General features: G+C 39.5%; 1 long non-coding RNA gene across 2 annotated transcripts in view; it reads left to right on the plus strand.

Annotated features, from left to right (window-relative positions):
- The window catches only part of LOC149121935 (uncharacterized), a 69,310-nt gene extending 47,876 nt beyond the window's left edge, over positions 1 to 21,434 (plus strand). Inside the window, exons 2-3 of one of the 2 annotated variants that reach the window (XR_016221334.1) lie at positions 13,272 to 13,395; positions 21,254 to 21,434. This is a non-coding gene — a long non-coding RNA (uncharacterized LOC149121935). The remainder of the gene's footprint in view (positions 1 to 13,271; positions 13,396 to 21,253) is intronic. The other variant, XR_016221333.1, reaches the window with a different exon arrangement.
- The last annotated feature ends 465 nt before the right edge of the window (positions 21,435 to 21,899 follow it).

Here is a 21,899-nt window from a genome sequence, read left to right on the forward strand (position 1 = left end):
TGTGTATTTTCCAGATGTAAAATTAGTAAAGTTAAAAATACCCTTTTGGCTGGTGCCGCGGCTCACTAGGCTAATCCTCCGCCTTGCGGCGCCGGCACACCGGGTTCTAGTCCCGGTTGGGGCGCCAGATTCTGTCCCGGTTGCCCCTCTTTCAGGCCAGCTCTCTGCTGTGGCCAGGGAGTGCAGTGGAGGATGGCCCAAGTACTTGGGCCCTGCACGCCGTGGGAGACCAGGTTCCTGCCATTGGATCAGCGCGGTGCGCTGGCCGCAGTGTGCTGGCCACGGCGGCCATTGGAGGGTGAACCAACGGCAAAGGAAGACCTTTCTCTCTGTCTCTCTCTCTCACTGTCCACTCTGCCTGTCAAAAAATTAAAAAAAATAATAATAAAAATAAAATAAAAAAATACCCTTTTAAAGAAAGTGATAGATTTGGTTTAGGATAAATATCACTGAATTTGAATGTTTGGGATGCTTACATCAGCATGTCTTTATGCTTTCCTGGCAATGGGATGATTCTCACTTAATACAAAGAATATTTCTATTTGTATGGTCTTCTTGCAAGGGCATTTGTGCCTTGTTTGCTATGTCTATGGCTTTCTGACTCCCTACCTGGCATGCAGAGGAAGTGACAGGCTTCAGATTTGGGACTGATTTGGCTCAAATCCTCTGATGTATGGTTCTCTGTTTAATAGGGTGCTGTCAGCAGGAAGGCAGGAGAAGTTGGTGTGGCTTGCTTTGAGAATCAGATCTAACAAATGGGAATGAGAGAATATCAGTCCTATGACTCTAAGTAATATCCTTATAAAAAATGAAAAGATACTACTGATAATTAACTTTTCACTCACTAATTTTGGTAAGGAACTTTAAAAAAAAAAAGAAATAATAGCTAACATCATTGAGTTTTCCTCTCAGTTGCCAGATCTTTTTTTTTTTTTTGTATTTTTCCCTTAATTGCCACCCCAATTATTCAATGCTAAATTCCTACCAAAGTATCCTTATATTAAAATTAGAAAAATCAAGATGCAGCAAAAACAGTGGTGGAACTCGTACTGAAACCCAAGTGTGTCCTTGATTCAGGTCTAAATAGTTAACCGTAACACTGTGTTAACTCTATAGAAAACCAGGAGGAAAAATAAGAATGATCAGTTTTTGCCTCTTGATAGTAGCTATTTATTTGTTCAAGCATATATTAAGGTATTTCTTCAGTGAGCTTTCTACCAGTTCGTAATTTAAATCCAGAAAGAATTCTGGTACCTAAATTCCATGAAGTTCAGAGGGGTGGAAAAATAGTCAACTGCCTAGCAGAGATTCTGACACACGTTGAATGCCCAGTGAATATTTGTTGAAGAAATGAATTGAAAATCCATGCAAGAGATGATGGACTTTTCACATCATGGAATATTGAATGGAAGTGAGCGGTTAAAAATGGTTTCCTGAGTTCTTTCTTCATGGAATTGCAAGTTCAATTCTAGAGTCATGGAAGATGATGTGGAGTGGAAAGTCAAAAATATTCTTATACCTCTAGTCTTTTTAGAGCTTGCTGATTCTCTACCAAGCGTGTAGAAAAAAATGACGTTTTTCAGAGTTTGGGTAAATTTACTCTTGTCCTTGTATTTAACTTTCATTTTTGGCTCTTAGAAAGCAGGGCCCTCTTGGACTTCCCTGCTGCCCTCCAACATCAAGTAAAATAATTCTCCCTGATTTCTCGGAACTGTTCCCAGTACTGCTTGGATATATTGATAGTTTATGGAGTGTTACTTCCCGTAAGATTTCACAGAAGACAGAGCCCTAAGTCCAGCAATGAATCTCTAACTGCAGGATTTTAGGTATCAGAGAAATCATATAGGGAGGAGCAGGCATTTGATAAAGTGGTTAAGTTGCCACCTGGGTCATCTGCATCCCAGGTCAGAGTCCCTGGGTGTGAGTCTGACCCTCCTCTGATATAACCTCCTGCTAACGTGCACCGTGGGAAGCAGTAGGGGATGACTCAAGGTCACTGCCACCCATGGGGAGACCCAGATTGAATCTGGAGCTCTTGGCTTCAACCTGGCCCAGCCCTGGCTGTTGCTGTCATTTGGAGAGTGAACTAGGGAATGGAAAGTCTCTCTCCCCAGCCACCTCTGTGTGTGTGTGCCTTTCAAAATAAAATAAAAATAAAAATTAAATTTTAAAATAATTTTTGAGGGCTGACACTGGCATCACATATGGGCGCCGGGTTCTAGTCCCAGTTGCTCCTCTTCCAGTCCAGCTCTCTGCTGTGGCCCAGGAAGGCAGTGGAGGATGGCCCAAGTGCGTGGGCCCTGCAACTGCATGGGAGACCAGGAGGAAGCACCTGGCTCCTGGATTCGGATCTGCGCAGCACTGACTGTAGCGGCCATTTCAGGGGTGAACCAACAGAAAAGGAAGACCTTTCTCTCTGTCTCTGTCTCTCTCTCTCTCTCTGTAACTCTACCTGTCAAATAAAAAAAATAATTTTTGAAAAGAAGTCTCATGGGAATCACTTTCAGGATAGGGCCAACAAGGCCGTGACTGTGGGTGTAACGCTTTCTGTCATGCCCGAACTGATCCCAAAGGGAGGTGTTATTTTTCCACTGTGAAATCAATCCTTCAGTATTGATTGCTGTATTGATTCATGCTATTATGGGTCATCTCTACTTTTTCTCAATTTCTGTCCCTAGAATTCATTAATTCATTTGTTGATTCACTAGTTCAATCACCATCCTCTGTGCCAGACCCTAAGCATGTAATGGTGTGCAAAGTAGGCACAGTCCTGTTCCTGAGTTCCTTCTGTAAAAAAGGCAACAAGTAAACAAAACCCAATAACGCTAAATTATATAGGAGCAATATGGGTACACATTGGACTGGATGGCTCATCCTAGACAGATCTCATCTGGGCTAAGACAATTAGGTCCATCTTCCTGTAATTTGTGATTTCTAAAATAGATGTGCAGAATATGTGGGTAATAACCAGTTCAAATACACAGGGAAGGTAATGTCAGCCCCTTGAATTCTTCCCCTCCTGCCCCTTTTTTCTTCATCAAATAAAGTTGAGTTTGGCTGGAGTATTAGTAGTAAGGTGGTCAATGATGAAAAGTAAGTGTAGAAAAATAGATTAGAAAGCCTGGGTTATAATATGGTAAGGAACGTGCACCTCAACCTCAGTCCTAGGTGATGCCCACTGTGGATGTCAACAGAAGATTGATGGGAGCAGCACAGCGTCTTGGAAGAATTACTCTGTTGGTGGGTAGTGCATGGATCTGTGGATCTGTGGGCAGTCTGCAGATGGGAGTGTAGAGGAACAAGGCTGCATTTGAAGAGCCCAGTGGGGGAGGCTACTGAATGTGCTTCTTAAGAAATGCTGTGAGCTAGGAGAGACAGCCCAGGTTTCCAGAAGGCTGATCTAGAGCACACATTTTTAAGAGTAACAGTACCTTGGGCTGGCACCGTGGCTCACTTGGTTAATCCTCTGCCTGTGGTGCCGGCATCCCATATGAGCGCCAGGTTCTAGTCCCAGTTGCTTCTCTTCCAGTCCAGCTCTCTGCTGTGGCCCAAGTGCTTGGGCCCCTGCACCCACATGGGAGACCAGGAGGAAGCACCTGGCTCCTGGCTTCAGATCGGCATAGCTCTGGCCATAGTGGCCATTTGGGCGTGAACCAATGTAAGGAAGACCTTTCTCTCTGTCTCCCTCTCTCACTGTCTATCTGTCAAATAAATAAAAATTAATTAATTAAACATTCCTAAATAACATTAAAAAAAAAAAAAAGAGTAAGAGGGCCTTAAAAGCATGGCCAGTCCTCATTCTCTGCCTACTCTTCAGTTAGAACTGGTAGAACTGTTGAATAGCTTATTACAAAGTGGATTTGACCCTTTCTGTTTCTGAGCCCTCTTGAACCACTTTCTGTAATGCTAGGTGATGTGCTTCACCAGTGGGTACTCCTTTTTCCAGGGGGAAGCATTTCCCTCTGATGGTCAGCTTGGCAGGAAACCTGGGAAATGTAACACTCAGTAATTACATTAACAAAGTTGCTTTTCAGAATTTGGCAGCTTTAGCAAGAGCAGAGTTTCCCCTTCTGGAGTCCAGAACTTTCTTTCCCTGGAGGGAGAGTGCAGTAGCAAATTACATAAATCACTCTATTATCAGAACAATAAGGAAGGCTAAGAAACATGTCATGCACACCCTTCTTCCATATATACAGCATGAAGTATGCAGAGTTTTTATCATTTCTTGAGGGAAAGATATCATTTATCCTCCTGGGTTCTGGTTATTATTTTTCCTTTTCAGGAGGAGGTCATTTGCTAAGTGGAACCCAATTGCTCTAAAGGGGGCACAGGTTCTCAAAAACGGGAGCAATTCATGCTGCTTGTAACTGATCCTCCCATGAGTAATACTGTTCTATGGCTTCATGTTCCATTCATGTGGCTCCATGTAGCCTTAATGATTTAGGAGACCTTGTGTGCAGTGGAGTGAGAGGGCAGGGCACGACATCACATGGGCACGAATAAATGGATGAATGAAAGTAGAAGGCAATTCATGAATTCGGTTGAACACAACCAACAAAGTAAACTTCTGATCTGACTACCCAGTGTTTTTCTGGATTTCTTCTCTTCTGAGCTTTCAAAATCGATTGCTGCTCTAGCTGTGAGCCAACCCGCAAAAGGAGATCTGGTAAAATGTGGATAAAATGTGCAAAGCTGCTTGTAAGAAATAAAAAAAAAAAAACCATTAAAAATGTTTAGTGTAAAGCCAGCCCTAGTGGTTAGGGTAGGCAGCATCAAAGAGATTTTGAAAGCCCAGAGAGTAACTTATTTTAATGACGGCTCCAAGCTTCACAAATTTTCTAGCTATTTTAAATATTAACCTAAGGAAAAAGAAATGTTGGTAAGACCGAAAATGTTGATTAAAATACTATTTCTAAAGGAGCAAAATGGGAGTGTGGATTATAGCACTGCCTCATTATTTTGTGACATCTACTTTGGGGACCAATTTGCATCCGTGAGTCAAATTGACATTGTCACATTTGCATGCAGTGGTGGATGCAGTTTAAGTGGCAAAGGGTTTATTGATGTGAGCCGTTAGGTAAGGATGTGCTTGAAGGTGTGTGCAGTGGAACTCGCCACCTGCAGTGAGCTCCCGGGAAGCCCAGCAGCTCTCTGATTGATGGGCCTGCTCTCGCTGCCTTGAAAAGTGGCAAAATGGTGTGTGGGGAGAGCGAAGGAGGGGGAGTAGCTTAATCCGCTTCCAAATTTTTGCTGAAATTGGCCCTTGTGGTATTTTTAATTCACATCTGGAGGAAAATAAATGTGGCCACACTTATTAACACGTTCGAAATAAGTCAAGAGCTACTTAGCCTGCACAGGTGTAGCTGTTATCAACATCTCAGCAGAGGAGTGTTAATATCGTGTGTGTTATTTTAGACTCCACAGGTGGGCTACTGCTAGGAACAAGAGAGAAGAGCATTAAGGGACTGCTTACATTTGTTAAAAAAAATGTTAATTTTCTGAAAAAGAAAATGAGTGAATCAGATTAGATACACACATTGGTTCATTGTCGCTCCCCCTCTTCGTGGAGGAACGACACAGGACCCTGCGCTGTTCTTTCGTCTGCTCGGCCCTCCCCGGGTTTGCTGCTGGTTCTTCCCGGGTTGGCTACCGTCCCTTCCACCTCCGTGGAAGGGCGGTTCCCCCTGCCACATTCCCCACTTCCGCGGGGGAGCGGCACACCGCCGGCCAGCTCTCTCGGGGGCTGCACAGGTGTTCCTTCAGATAGATGTTCCTGGTGCATGTTGTCTCTCTCCTCCTTTATAGTCCTTCCACCAATCCCAACTCTGCTACCCACACGCCGAGTATGCTGCTCTCCTCCAATCAGGAGCAGGTCCCACAGTTTATTGGTTGAACTGGAGGCAGCTGAGTAGAAGCTGTTTCCCTTCTCAGTGCCATATTGTGGAAAAGCAGATGCATAGAATAAGTCTTAATTCCAGTAACTTAGTCTAGTCCGAGTTGCTCCCAGTTGCTCCCCACAGTTCATGAATTGAGAGACTTCAAAGGAAAGCACAGGAAAACTAAACTGTTTTACCAAGAAGAAATTGCTAAAGAAATTTTCTGTAGTGGAGAGCAGTGACTACCTGGTTTTTGTTTCAATTGATCCATTTCCTTCTTTAACTCTTGACTGAATTGAAACGCTTAACCCGATAAGGCCCATTGGCTTGTGTATAGAACATCTATAAAATCTTGAGCAATAAATACACCACTTATGGCAACTTTGAAATAAAGATGTTGTTGAAATAGTCACACAATTGAAATCTTGGGACTTAATGGGTTAATCAAACAATATCACTTCAAGTAAAAAGGTGTTTGCTGAGAATCTTTACAGCACGAGTGGCTTTTTTCTATTTGATTTTTTGAGAGTATTTCAGTAGTTCTCTGTTTCTGAGACTTTTCACCTAGAATCCAAAAGCTTGGGAATCAGTTTTATTGGAGTTCAGATTTGGATATAATATGGTATTGGAAACCTAACTCAGATAATGGAACCATCTAGTTTCTGAGTGGAAGATCCCCCATTTAGGAGAGGAATGTAAAACATGAAGCCAGAGACAGTTTGTGAGTTCCCAAAAGAACACACTGATAAGCCCTGACTTACTTAATGACAACCCCTGGATTTTTTTCATCACATTCACATGCAAAAACTTGTTTTTTTTTTTTTTTTTTATGTTGTATGTGCTACATCATACATCTTGCACTTGGAAGGAGACATGATTCTAGCTTGCCTAAGTAATGACACATAATCCAGACACATGATAAGAAGTTGGCAGTCTGTAATTAAGTGTGACCTGTGCTGTGTTTGTGAGTATGTGTGTGCATGTGTGGTTAGTGGATAGTGCATATATGTGGGCAGAAGAAGGTTTGTGTAATATTGGAAAATGTCCAAAAATGTAGGCAGACGACTTAATAGCTGTTGTTTATCTTTCTTTATAACTGAGTTCTCATTTGAAAATATCACTTGTTTTTTCTAGTTATTATAGTTGTTATTTAAGAAAAGACTAATGGACCTGAATTAATCTACTCTTTCTAGAAAGGAAATATTTCAGTCTAATCTTAGCCAACTACATCATGGCACCATTCCTAGCTGTTAAGTAGGAAAAGCAATAACATATTTATAGCAAAATAGATGTAGTGGAACCAAGGGAGCGATCTTGTTGGATATGAACATAGAGTGACTCTCAAGATTTTTTTATTTGAGTTAGTACCTGCTCAAAACCTAGTGAGTTTATCTGCCAATCAGAATGCCTGTATTCCCTATGGAGTCCCACCCCTGCTTCCTGCTAACGCACATTGTGGGAAGGCATCAGGTGATGGTTCAGGTACTTGCATTGTTGCACCCACATGGAAGACCCAGATTGCATTCTTAGCTCCTGGCTTCAGCCTAGCCCAGTGCTGACTCTGCAAGCATTTGAGGAATGAACCCCTGGATAGACTCTCTCTCTCTCTCTCTCTCTCTCTCTCTCTCTTTCTGTTGCTCTGCCTTTCAAACGATCTAAAAATAAATAAGCTTAAAAACAACAACCTCAGATCATTATGGATTTTCTCCATGAATTTCATTGCTCATGAGTCTGTTTCTTTCTTAGCTTTGTTTCTTCCTTAGTGGGGGCAGATTTACAGGCCTCAAAAATAGGAAAGGATTTTGGGGTAGAGAGACCACCACCACTCAGAATGTGACATGCTGTATGCCATTAGGGGATGGGTCACCAATTGAGAATAAAGTCGCTTGTTTGAAACTATTAACGTGTTTCCTCCTCAAATGATTCCAGGTTTATCAATGATGACCGAAATAAATCTCTTGTTCTCCTTTTAGGGACTTAAAAATGCAGTTTTGTTTCTTCAGTAGTCTAACAGAGCAATCTAACAATAAACAATATGTATAAAGTATGTAAATTCTCAAATGGTAAAATGTGTGCTATAGGGGCTTCTAATGAGCAAACCTAGGGAGATTCTTCTAACAAATAAATGCTATCCAAAAAGAGGAGCTATGAGGTCTAATTAATGAAGTCCAATTGATAAGGAAGGAGACTCAACTTAGTAGATTTTAATACCCCAATAAATAGAAAACAACATAACTTAAGTGGTGGAATGAGAGAAAAAATGCATTTCATGGTTGTCTTTAATAATAGCTTTGTTGACATATTACATATTTCATAAAATTCACTCATTTAAATTACATGCTTTAGTGTTTTTTATTGTATTTATAGAGTTTTGCAGCCTTTAAATTTATACATTTGCATTCAATGAAAGAAACTGAAAACCCTGCTAATGACCTATGTGCCATACACCCACCACAAAGAACAAATGAACCGCCCTATTAATTACTGACTATAAATCTTTGAGCTGTAGTCAAAGAGGGCTTTGTAGTTCTTCAGATGTCAAGTTTCAATTCTAAATCTTGTGATTTAGAAATCTTTCAATTCTAAATCATGTGATGTATTTAAAATTCAAAGAATACTATCTTATCCTTTGAACAAATGTAAAAACTAAGACAAAATAAAAAGAAAAAAATCAGTAAGTTTGGATCCCACTACATTTTAAACCATCCATTTGCTCAAGAGGTGCTTTGACTTTTTTTCCCAACTTTAATGAGATTCATTTAACAAATGAAATTTTCTATGTTTATATATAAAGCATGATTAACACATTTATACATTATGAAATATTTGCCACAATTTTATGAGCTGATATGTCCATTACCATGCTAGCTACCATTGTGTATTTGTGACAAGAACACTTAAGGTCTACTTTCTGACCAAATTTCAAGTAAACAGTACATTAGTTATTAACCACGCTCTTCATACTGTACTTTAGAGCTTGTACATCTTATAACTGAAAATTTCTACTCTTTAACAATCTCCACACTTCCCCCACCCACTGTCCCCTGGAAACAACCATTCCACTTTCTACATATATGAGTTTGACTTTTTTTTTTTGAGATTCTACATATGCGGTATCTTCAAAAAGTTCATGAAAATGTATATTACGAAAGAAGTATCTGTGGAATTAAAAAATTTTTCATCAAAATAAACTCATCTTTCAATTCCATTTTCCATCAGCTTTTTGAAGTAACTTCATATATATGTGAGATAACACAGTGTTTATCTTTGTGTGTTGTCTGGCTTGTCGTTGAGGTTTATCTATGTTGTCAAAAAATGGGAGGATTTTATTGTTTTTATGGATGAATGCTATTCTTTGTGTGTGTGTGTGTGTGTGAGAGAGAGAGAAAGAGAGAGAGAGAGAGCGCACACACAAGAGTGAGAGAATTTCTTTGTCCATTCACCTATTGACAGAAACTTAGGTTGATTCCATATCTTCGCTATTTTTGAATTATGCCTCATGTGAACAAGAGAATACATTTACCTCTTTGAAATCCAAATTTCAGTTTCTTTGGATACATATACACTATACACAAAGATTACTAGACAATATGCTAACTCTATTTTTCAGTCTTTGAGGAACCTCCATACTGTTTTCCAAAATGAAAATATTGATTTGTATTTCTACAGATAATACGCAAATGTTTTCTTTTCAACACACCCTCATCAATACTTGTTATCCCTTGTCTGATAATGGAAATCCTAATGGGTGTGAAATGATTTTACATTGTGATTGAGATTTAAATTTCCCTGATAACTGTACAGAGAAACTTTTCATATGCCTATTAGCTGTTTGTATTTCCTCCTTGGAAAAAGACCTTTTCCAGTGCTTTGTCCATTTATAACCAGGTTATTTGTTTTCTTGCTATTGAAGTTGTATGAATTCTTTATTTTTTATGTTAAATAATTACCATGTGTAGGATTTACAAATATTTTCCCATTCTGTGGAAGATTTAGTTTGATAGAAGATTTTAGATTGATATAGATGAAATTGTTTACTTGTAATTCTGTTGCCTGTGCTTTTGGGATATCATTGCAGAGACTAGTGTCAAGAATATTTTCCTTATGTTACTTCTAGGAATTTTATAGTGTCAGATTTAAGTCTTTAATCCTTTTTGGGTAACTTTTGTATATGATACAAGATAAGATTGATTTTTGGCTTTTGGCTTTGGCATTTGGATATCTAGTTTTTCCAAAATCATTTAAGAGACCATTTTTAACTGTTGCGTATTTTTGGCAGCCTTGTCAAAGATTAGTTGATCATATATAGCTGTGTTTATTTCTTGGTTCTCTATTCCGTTCCATTGGTTTATGTCTGGTTTCTTCATCTTCTTTTACCAATGAATGACTTATTATCTTCCTAACATATCTATAATGACTTTATAGGATGTTTTGGTAAACCTGAACATAAATTTAAAACTAGATTTAAAGATTGATTCATGATAATCCTTAAATACCCTTCTATTGATTCGTGTTTTTTAAGATTTATTTATTGATTTATTTTATTTGAAAGGCTATGGCTGGGCCAATTTGAAGCCAGGAGCCAGGAGCTTCTTTGGGGTCTCCCAAATGGGTGCAGTGGCCCAAGCATTTGGGCCCTCTTCTGCTGCTTTCCCAGGTGTATTAGTAGGGATCTGGATAGGAAGTGGAGCAGCCAGAACTCAAACCGATGCCCACATGCGATGCCAGCACAGCAGACTGCAGCTTAACCCGCTGTGCCACAGTGCTGACCCCTTGTTGATTCTGATTTAAGAAAACACTTTAATCGGAATACATTCTGACAAAATCTGTTATGGTATAACTTAAATATTCACTCCTTTATCCTTTCAACCGCTTCTTGCAATATTTTCATCAATATGCATGGGTACTTCAAAAAGTTCATGATAAATTAATTAAAAATGAGTTTATTTTTGTGAAAAATTAAGATTAAAAATATGAAATTCACATTTCTGAGAATATTTGCAAGACTCCTCATATGTATAGATTTTAATGTTTTTAGAGCAAAGTAAATTCATCTCTTAATTCCATCTCACAAATTTATTGAAGTATCTATATATTTATGAGTAGATATATACATCTATATATTTGTGTGCATATATATAAATACATGCACATGACAAGTTTTCAAAAAGTTCCTGGAGGATGCATATTATTAAATGCCAGTACCATGTCCTTTTGACTGCTATAGCTTTTGTAATATATATGTACACTGAGTTCATATGGTGTGATATACCAGATTTGTTCCTTTTGCTGAAGATTGTTCCATCTTTGTTGTTTTATTGATAGCAATTGTATTAAATATGTAGATCAATTTGTGTAGTATGGAAATTTTAACAACATAAATTCTAATCCATAAATAATATGGGAAATCTTTTAGTTTATTAATATCTTTCATTTTTGTTTGCCAATTTCTTATGATTATAGTGAGCTAGTTTTCTAATTCTTTGGCTAACTTATTCCTAAATTGGTTGGGTTTTTTTTTTTGATACTGTTGTAAATAAGAGCGTTACTTGCAACAACCAGCATCTATTGAAATCTTATTACATGCCAGGCATTATTCCAGGAGTTTTACATTTAATGCATCATGCAATACTCACAAGACCTCTGTGAGTTTGGAAATAATAAAATAGCTCAATTTTGGAGGTGATGCTTCTTGGAAGACTAATGTGAAAATGATATGAAAGAATGAGGCTCAAGGAACACAAAAAAAGTCTCTTAGATTGTTTTTCTTTATAGAGATGAATCCACTACAAAATTTCCCAACCTTTTAAAACATCTTTAAACATAATTAAGATTTACCCCCAAATATTTGCTGCCAATCTATTACATAGACCTACTGTTACAATCACTTCTTGACCAAGAATGAAAGAGATTTATTGACTTCAACCAGAAGAGAAATCATAGATCTAGGAAAAAGCTCAGTTGGTAGCCAGAGAAATCAGCATTTATTTCTGCTGCATATTAACAGAGATTCAGAAATTTTCACATTTTTCTGAGTGACATGTGTCTAACTGGATTTATCATGCAATATATATATTGTCCAGACTTTATGCTTCAAGCAAATGTCCTCCTCTTATTTTAAAATCATAAAACTAAACAACTCTAGTTATTCTTTTTATTTATAAGAGAGAACAGCGTTTTAAAAAGATTTTATTTATTTATTTATTTGAGAGAGAGAGAGTGAGCGAGCGAGAGAGGGTTCTTCTATGTGCTGGTTTACTCCCCAAATGTCAGTCATAGCCAGGGCTGGGCCAGGATGAAGCCATGAGCCAGAAACTTTATTCAGGTCTCCCACATGAATGGCAGGGACTCAAGCACTTTGGCCATCTTAATTAAGAGAACATTTTAAAGATTAAGAAATGGTGGTCCAAATAATTTAAATGAATTGTTTAAGCTCATAAAATGTATTTGTGTCTGAGTTATATATGAAATTTGGATCATCTGGTCTCTACCAGTTCAGAAATCTTTATTCATTCATTTACTTATTCATTAACTTATTATGTGTTCAAAATTCATATACTTGTTTATTAATTAAATTTTTACCATGTGCCAGATTCTGACTTATATTCGGAGTTATAGCAGAGAATAAAACACAAACAAAAACTCTTCTTTTATGGTGCTTATATTCTAGTTACTGTGAGATAATAAATACATGAGCACATATTTTAATAGATACTTATAGGTATTAAAGATAAAATTAAGTTAGTAAATGTAGTAAAAAATTGCAAGAGGTATGATATTTTAAATAGCTTGATTAAGAAAATGGGAATGGAACTTTTTAGAAACTCCTGAATGAGGCCAGCTCTCTGCTGTGGCCCGGGACTGCAGTGGAGGATGGCCCAAGTGCTTGGGCCCTGCACCCCATGGGAGACCAGGAGAAGCACCTGACTCCTGCCATCGGATCAGTGCGGTGCGCCAGCTGCAGCGTGCTGGCCGTGGCGGCCATTGGAGGGTGAACCAACGGCAAAGGAAGACCTTTCTCTCTCTCTCTCTCACTGTCCACTCTGCCTGCCAAAAAAAAAAAAACAACAACTCCTGAATGAAACATGGAAGTGAGCCTGTAGATACTTGGGGAAAGAATTATAAGCAGATGAACAGCATGAGCTGAAATTTGAGACACATGTGAGCATTACATTAATGGAACAGTAAAGACCATAATACACCAGCAATGTGGTGTCGAGAGGGAATGTAGTGGTAGAAAGCATCAGACATGTATGAGAGGAGATCATAGCATGGATTGCTTTCAAGGTGAGGGTCAAGGTACACTTGTGGCAGAGCAGCTTAAATCCCCCCTTGGGACACCTGCATTGTATCAGAGTGCGGCTTCAAGTCTTGACTCCTCTGCTTCTGATCCAGGTTCCTGCTGATAGGCCTGGGACAGCACTAGTACTTGGATCCTTACCACCCATGTGGAAAATCCAGGTGGAGTTCCTGGCTATTGGCTGAGCCTCACCTCACCCTGGCTGTTGTGGACATTCAGGTAGTAAATTAGTGGTTGGAAGATTTCTTCCCTCATACCCCCAATTTCTCTCTCTCCCTCTGTCACTCTGCCTCTAAATAAATAAAGAAATCTTTAAAACATAAAGGTGACAGTTAAGATTTGGACTTCTGATATGGGTAAGAAGGATTGCTTGGAGAAGCAGCTCCCCATCTCATTCATCCTACACCATGATGCTATAAATGGTCTCGGCCCTTCGTAGGACAAAGGCTTTTTAATCAGCAAAATAACATTAGCCCAGTTCCAGAAAATAATAACATCTGGGGCCCTTCACTTTATGAAGCCAATAGTATTATGAATGACAAGGAATATTAAATAGAAAAGAAGCATGTAGAATTGATTTTGAATCCACTTCAAGACTTCAATAGAAGGGATGATGTGACTTCAGTTTTGCTTTCGAAGGAAGCACAGAGCTACATGGTAAAAGTGGTAAAATAAATAACGTTAAGGATATATCTTGAATGATTGAAAAATCAAAGCAAGTTGGCAGTAAGTCTTAAATTCTCATGCCTTTATATAAAAATACTGGAAGGATTTCGCTCATATTATGTTCTAACAAAATGAAATATGGCATTTTAATGAGAAATGTCATTTTCCTGGGTTATAAAAGGACAACAAAATTGATAAAGCCAGTCAACATCACCAGGTTCTTTTTCTCCCTCTCTCCTATACACCCAGTATTTCATTTTGATATGCTTGTCAAGCCCTTTGGTTGGTTACCTTTGGAAAGAAAAAAGGTATATGACTAGAAAATATTACTTAACACTTATTTATGACATTTTTCTCAATATTGAACAGATATAGAATGAATTTTCTCTTTGTTTCTGCTATTCTTAATCAAAATCTATAATGAGCTTGACTTTTTTTTTTTTATCCTAGATGCCCTTTAGAAATATTAATCAAGCTTTAGTTTGCCCTGAAGAGGGTAGCACATATTCAGTACAACTTTCTCTGCTTGACAAGTAAATTGAGAAACCAAGATATTGTCACCAGTCACTGGGCAGGAGTGAGGAGCAGAAATGGCAGCTTCTGTAGGTTTCCCAAATTGTTCACATCCATGTGAAGCACATGGTACAAGTGGTATAATAATTCCAGAGAGGGCAGATGACTGAGAGATAATAACTAACTCTGGGAAATATGGATATGTTGATGCTAATTGGAGAAGACCAGCCCTGAGGACGCTATTTCCTGCCAGGTAGTTCTAGGAGCCTGAAAAGCAGGTAGATATGTTAATAAAGAAGCACACCAACCTTCTTATAACAGATGAAATGGAATGTTATATTGCTGACTCCCTTTTGAATTGTCTGGCCCATTAGAGTTCTGGGTGACTTATATCATCTAATCAGCCACCTAGGAAAGTTTATTTTCACCTGTACAGCTAAAGAGCTGGAAAAGGGACATAAAAAATCTCACAGTGGTTCACTTCTGTCTAACAGTTACAGAGCTCACAAGAAAACCCTTCTTCGCAATTTCCTTTGATTTTGCAATTTCCTTTGATTTCAGTCCTGTAACAAAAATAATAACAAACCTGCCTCATATAAAGGTCATAGTGTGGCAGGTGGGGATAACTGAATGACACCTTATCAGGACAGTATATTTCTCTCCCCCTCTCCGCCTCTCCCCCTCTCCCTCTCTCCATCTCTCTCTCTCTCTCTCTTTTTAACCAAAATTGACTTTTAACCCCAGAGAAATCCCATGTAAATTTTTGACCACTTGAGTTCTTCAGAATCTGCCTGGAAACACTAAAGATCTGAGTTGAGAAATCAAATATTTTTAATGCCATGAACAACATACCTCTACCAGGAGGATGATGAAATAGTCTGAGACAATGGTTGAGGAGGTTGTCAGACTGTGGCTGTGTTTGCTGGTTAATGAGACAAAGGCTGGAGAGCTCTGGTATTACATCCTGCAAACTGACAGGGAGTTGACAGACAGTTGGGGAAACTGATTCCAATTCTCCATTCCTTAAGTGGAAAGTGTCAGTTAGATAATTAGAATCCATAGATATTATTTCAACTATCCCTATTTGGGCTTTCCACATCTACCAGCAAATAAAAATTCTCTCCTTTTACTAATATTTACTCTTGGCAATGGTAATGTTTCAATAACATAAATATCTTTGTATCTAGCTTTTGACTTTTCCAACTGATACACACAATAGTCACATCTTCTATGTGTTTGATGGATGACCTAATCAACCCAGATACATATAATAATGTAGTGAAAAACCACTCATGCATACGTACATACATATTTTAGCCCATATGCTTTTATTTTAGCAAGCACTTACTATGTAACAAGTTCTGCATGCCTTTCACCTATTCTCTATCTAGCTGGTTCCTACTCATGTAAACTGCAGGGGTTACATACTCTAGGTTACCCCTCCAAACCTCCAATCTGATTTAGCGGTTCCTCTGCTATCCAACTTCAGCTCGAGTGCAAGTCCTTATCTCTGTATTCATCACTGGGAAGTAACCGTTCAATTGCTTCTCTTTCCCTCATGCACATCCCCTATTGAACTCTACTTAATACTAATCTTTCTTCTACGGTAAGCTGCTGAGTTTAAATTTCATTCTGAAAGCACTAGAAAAACAACACTTTCATGTGCAAAAGTGATTTGTGTTCCTTTTTTAAAAAAAGATTTATTTATTTGAAAGGCGAGTTAGAGAGAGAGAGAAAAGACAGGAAGACACACAATAAGAGAGATTGTCCATCTGATAGTTCACTGGGCCAGAGCCAGGCAGTTCTGAAGCCAGGAGCTTCTTCCTGGTCTTCCACATGAGTACATGGGCCCAGGCACTTTGGCCATCTTCCGCTGCTTTCCCAGGTACCTTTGCAGAGAGCTGGATCAGAAATGGAGCAGAGCCAGGACTTGAACAGGCACCCATATGGGATGCTGCCACTGCAGGTGGCAACTTTACCCACTATGCCACAGTGCTGGCCCCTTGTGTTTCTTTTAAAAAATAGTTATGTATTTATTTAAAAGGCATGGTGAGAGAGGGAGAGGGAGAGATAATGAGAATCTTCCATTTGCTGGTTTACTCACTGAATGCTTGCAAGAGCCAGGGCTTGGCCAGGCTGAAACCAGGAGCCCAGCACTCCTTACAGGTCTCCCACGTAGGCAGCAGGTATGCAAGTACTTGGACCAACATCTGCCTCCTAGGGACATTAGCAGAAAGTTGGATTGCAATCAGAGTAGCCTGTACTAGAACTGGCTCTCCAATATGTGATGCAGGCATCCCACAGGTGGTATCGCTCGCTGTGCCATAATGTCCAACCCGAGATCTATGTTTCTACGTGTTCACATATGCTGTAGTATACACTATGGCTTTTAAGAGACAAATGATGAATGGAGGTAAGAACAATTGAATGATTATTTTGTGATCCAGGAAGTAAGATGGAGTTTGAGCTAAAGCAGGATGCTGATATTATGAGGATGAGGAAAGAAAACAAACATTTTAATATTCATGCATTTAGAGATTTGGAGACTGAATCTTTTTCCTCATTGGTTCTATTTAATTTTTAAAATTTTTTTATTTATTTGAGTGTATTTGACAGGGAGAGACTCTCTGTGTCTGTTTGGCTGTCTCTCCCACTGGTTCGCTGCTTAAATTCCAGTGACTGAAGAACTCATTCTAGGTCTCCCCTGTGGGTAGAAGTAACACTATTACTAGAGCCATCACAGTTGCCTCACAGGGTCCACATTAGCAGGAAACTGGTCAGTGGCAAGAAGTGGCAACTGAGCCTCTGTGAGACTGAGGCTGTTTCCCGTTATCGTAATCACTATGCTAAATGCCCATTCCCACTGCTCATATTTAATTAGAAATATTCACTTATTTCTCTGATTTCTTTTGTAAAGATGTTGATAATAGTTTTGAAAATAAGCAATAGAGCAAGAATGTACAAAATATGAGCATTCTGTTTTGAACACAATAGACTAAAATTTATGACATCATTCAAAAAATGTATCACATGAGAAATAGGACAACTTGAAATAGAACTCAGGAGGAGTAAGAATCTTAAGTGACGAGGGAAGAAGAAAGCCAGGGAGAGCTATTCAATCAGAAATCAAAGTATAGAGAAAGGAAAGTTTTGGGCTAAAGTTAAACAGACACATAAGCTTCGTTAATATAGGCAGGTTAAAAATGATGTTAGTGGGGTGAGCGTTTGGTTCAAGGGTTACACCTATGACTAGCATGGCTACCTTTCATATTGGAGTGCCTGACTCAGCTACTCACCTCTGAACCAACTTCCAGGAAATGCACACCCTGAGAGGCAGTAGATGAGAACCCAAGTACTTGGGTTCCAGCCAGCCAACCCAACATGGGAGACCCAAATGGAGTTCCAGGCTCCTGGCTTTGGCTCAGCTCAGCACTATCCATTGAGGAGATTTGGGGAATGAACCAGTGTAAGGGAAATATCCCCCCCACCCCAGCCTGCTTTCAAATAAAATGAAAAAAAAATTTAATTTAAAGAATGATGTAAGGTTATACTTTATGTCTTTCTTAACTGGCGTTTCTCTCACGGGGTCTCTCACTTCTGTTCATCTGTACTGTGGATGTCTTAGTATCATGTGAAGTAAGAACTATCATTCTCCAATGAGCATACAGTGAAAACCAAAGCTTGGGTGAGGACCTTTCTTTTCCTTCTTCTTCCCAGAATGGTACTTTCATCATAAACCAATTCGTGCTTTCATTTTCCATCTGAAAAACTCAATTTATTGTAAATTGAAACAAATGAAACCCTACATAATACAAATTGCCTTCAAGGTGTTCAGTGATTCATTGGTTGATGATAGGGAGAGACTGTTTTATCAGCTTTGAAGGAAATACTCATCACCATTTTGGCAGCTTTGTCACTCACATTCAGAAGCATCCCTCATGTTAACTGAGGAGAAAAGGCAGGGACGAGCTCTTAAAATGTAGAGATGAACACATACTGAGCTCCTTTGCTTAACCTCTCAGATTTAAAAAAAGAATAATCCTCAACTAAAAATATCAAGGCCAAGGACAAATTGTTATCCCATGCCTTGTAAACAGGTAGATGATGATTTTATTTTCTCTGAGACAAACATATAGAAAATGTGAACTCACGCTAGTAATAAAGTTTGATCTAGTTGAAGTTGCTCCTTCAGAATGTTTGCCTCAGTTTTGGCAATTGAGAAGTTGGTCTGAAGACATGGATCCTCCACATCTACTTTCAGCAACAAACTGACTTTTAAGCTCATCTTACATCAAGCACTTCCATACTGGAAGAGCACCAAAATTTTGAGGGAGAAGTCAATAGAAAGCTTTTGAAGAACAGCACAAAAGTGTTGGAAAACTTGAAGTTACGATTTTTTTATTTCCATAACATTTAATAGAAACTTTAATTTGTTACTGCATCATACACAAGATAGCTACCACAGAAATTTAGATAGGTGAGAAACAAGATGGATGGGTAAGGAGAGCCAAGACTCGTGAGCTATTTTCTCAGAGGACAAAAATAGAGTACACTGGGACAGGGTGGCCAGCTTGCTCCAATGAGATGAGGAAAGGCTGCACTACAAGCCTTAGAGATAACCAGACTTTAGAGTGATCAATATTTCAACAACAGCATTCACAAACTAGTTCCCACCTAAGCAGCTGTGTGGATTCCTCTGATCTGAGAAATCCAAATTTTGGAGGAATAGATCGATATTGTCCAAAAGGTATAAGACTCTTCTCACTGGGCGAGGAAGAGACAGAAAAATTCTTTACTAAGCATCTGGGATTAAATGAATATTTGGAGCTATGTCTAAAAAGAAAGAGACTTCTTTGTATTAGAAGCTATTCTTTGATTTTGTAATTAACAGAGGCATACTTTTTTAACATGAGACATGAGCTTTCTTTGCTAATCGAAGGTAAGAGTTTAGACAAAGGTGTTAGCATTTAAAAGAGTTCTTCAAAGTAAGAGAATTTCTAATGAGCATTCTTGGAGAAGTCTCCATGAAGTCAGAGTCTCCAAGACAAACCAGGTCCTTGGCACACAGCTCACTTTTCTTTGTTCCTGTCTGTGACACTCAGTGCTATTTACCCACTGTGTTTAAAAAGAACCTTTTACAAAAAAGTGCTCATCAGAGAGTGAACAAGGAATGCAAAGAAATGATTTTGTTTTTTTGCTTTCAGAAAGCAAAAGATAGAAAGTCAAAGATACGGGAGTTGAGGTAAAAATATTGTATTTCACTACTGGGTTGTAAGGGAGAAGGCACAGATATTAATACTTCATGCTTTTCTTAGAGTTGCCCAAGCTGGTTCCAGCTGCTGAGAGAGGAGAAGGAAGCTTACTCAGATTTGGTCTCGATCACAAACAGCTGATTAGTTTATCCCAAAGCTTAGCAAGGGAAAAGAATAGGCAAATCCATTTTCATGATCTCGTTGGTGAGAGTAAAGATTTAAATACATTTTTGCTAACAATGAAGGAAATAAACCTGCAGAGAAAGGAAATGACAGACCAATCGAAACCGTGTAAGAGAACATGTAGTGCCTTTGGCCAAGCACGATCTGTTTCCTCTCAGAGGTTCTTGGCAGGATTGTGGTTTCCTGCTTTCCGAGTGCTGGCTGTGGTCATGTGACTTGTTTTGTCCAGTGACAATTTAGCAGAAACAATATGGGTTTCTTGCTGGTAGTATCTTTTTTTTTTTTTTTTTTTTGACAGGCAGAGTGGACAGTGAGAGAGACAGAGAGAAAGGTCTTCCTTTGCCGTTGGTTCACCCTCCAATGGCCGCCGCGGCCGGCGCGCTGCGGCCGGCGCACCGCGCTGATCCGGTGGCAGGAGCCAGGAGCCAGGTGCTTTTCCTGGTCTCCCATGGGGTGCAGGGCCCAAGCACCTGGGCCATCCTCCACTGCATTCCCTGGCCACAGCAGAGAGCTGGCCTGGAAGAGGGGCAACCGGGACAGAATCCGGCGCCCCGACCGGGACTAGAACCTGGGTGTGCCAGCACTGCAAGGTGGAGGATTAGCCTAGTGAGCCGCGGCGCCAGCCTGCTGGTAGTATCTTTAAAACTCCATTTTCCTATTGAGAAGATATGGAAATGGGGAGATGGAGCATCGCCCTGCCTAGGTTGGGGGTGAGGAGCACACTGAGCAAAGCCTCCTCACTGAATCATAGTGTTTATGTAGCCTGAAAAAACAATGAGCCTTATACACTTTTAAGCCACTAACACTTGGAGATTGCTTATATTTCATTTTCGATTATTTATTGTTTTTATTGTAGCACAATGCGGCCTACCCTGATCGATAAATTCATTTGGTAAGTGGCATGGCCAGGAACAGAATCCAAATTTACTTACTTGTAGCTTGGTTCTTGGCCTACCAAATAAAGCTAAGTGCAAAAATGCATACAAATACATGTGCCCAATCACCTGTGACCAAGGGAATAAGGCAGTAATTACATGTGCTCGATAAGTGATAATTATGGCTGCTTAGTTAGCTGGCCTTTTAGAAAGTGTGCCTGACCTTCTTCGTAACATCTAGAGTTTAGATGTCATGGAGACGCATAATCTTGTCTAAAAATAAGATCACAAATGCAGTTCTGTTGCTCTTTAGCCTTCCCTTTACTTCTCAGCCACTCACCCCTCTTTCCCATGTCAATAGGTCTGCCTGCTAGGATTGTTTATAATTATTTGTTAGAATAGAATTCAATTATAAATCACAATCACCATCAAGCTAACAGAGACTTAAATAAACTGTAAGGGTTTTTTTTTTTTTCTTCCACATTTCAAATACTTAGGGATTGGCATCTGCTGGATGATGTCTTTGAAGTATAGATGCTCTCCTCTCCTCAGTTCTTAGCATGTCCATCTTTATTCTCCTATTTGCAGGATTATGGTTGCCAAATGGATATTGCCGAGTTGGATTTGAAGCAGAAGAAGGGAGGGAAGTAGGAAGAAGAGTTTACTTCTGAAGAACCTTAAAAATCAAACCAAGATGGAGTGACTTAAGCTAACACTATTAAAAACAAGAAGTTACCTTTGCCCCAAATAAAAAAATTAAAGTTTAAAATTACAGCCCTAAACTTTTTTCCCCAAAGCTAAAATTAGGTGCGGCTATAAAATAAGGGACCCTATGCTTAGCTAGCTGCGACACTTGTGCCTGGCTGTGCTAAGACCTAACCCAGTTTGTATGCCTCCTAATACTCAAATAACGGTGTGGGAGGCGGGACGCCGCTCTCCCACAAGGGGAACAAAGGGAGCGAGACGTCGACCCCCCCCCCCCGGGGTGAACAAGATGGCGCTGGCAGGGAAAGGAACTGCTAAAGAAGTAAACAACAAAATGGCGACGAGGTGCATGCCTCCTGTGTGATCCCGTAGCTGATTGGATAGAAGATGCATGCCCTTCACATGATCAGCTCACGGATTGGACTGCTGTGTGCATGGACACTACGGTGCTTTTGATTGGTCACTGCGGGTATATAAACCGTGTGGCTCTGTGCTGGGGGCGCTCTCTGGACTCCCAAGTTCAGGAGGC

This window comes from Oryctolagus cuniculus, chromosome 15 (assembly GCF_051225735.1).
Source record: "Oryctolagus cuniculus isolate XC-2025 breed Fujian yellow rabbit chromosome 15, ASM5122573v1, whole genome shotgun sequence".
Lineage (NCBI taxonomy): Eukaryota > Metazoa > Chordata > Mammalia > Lagomorpha > Leporidae > Oryctolagus > Oryctolagus cuniculus.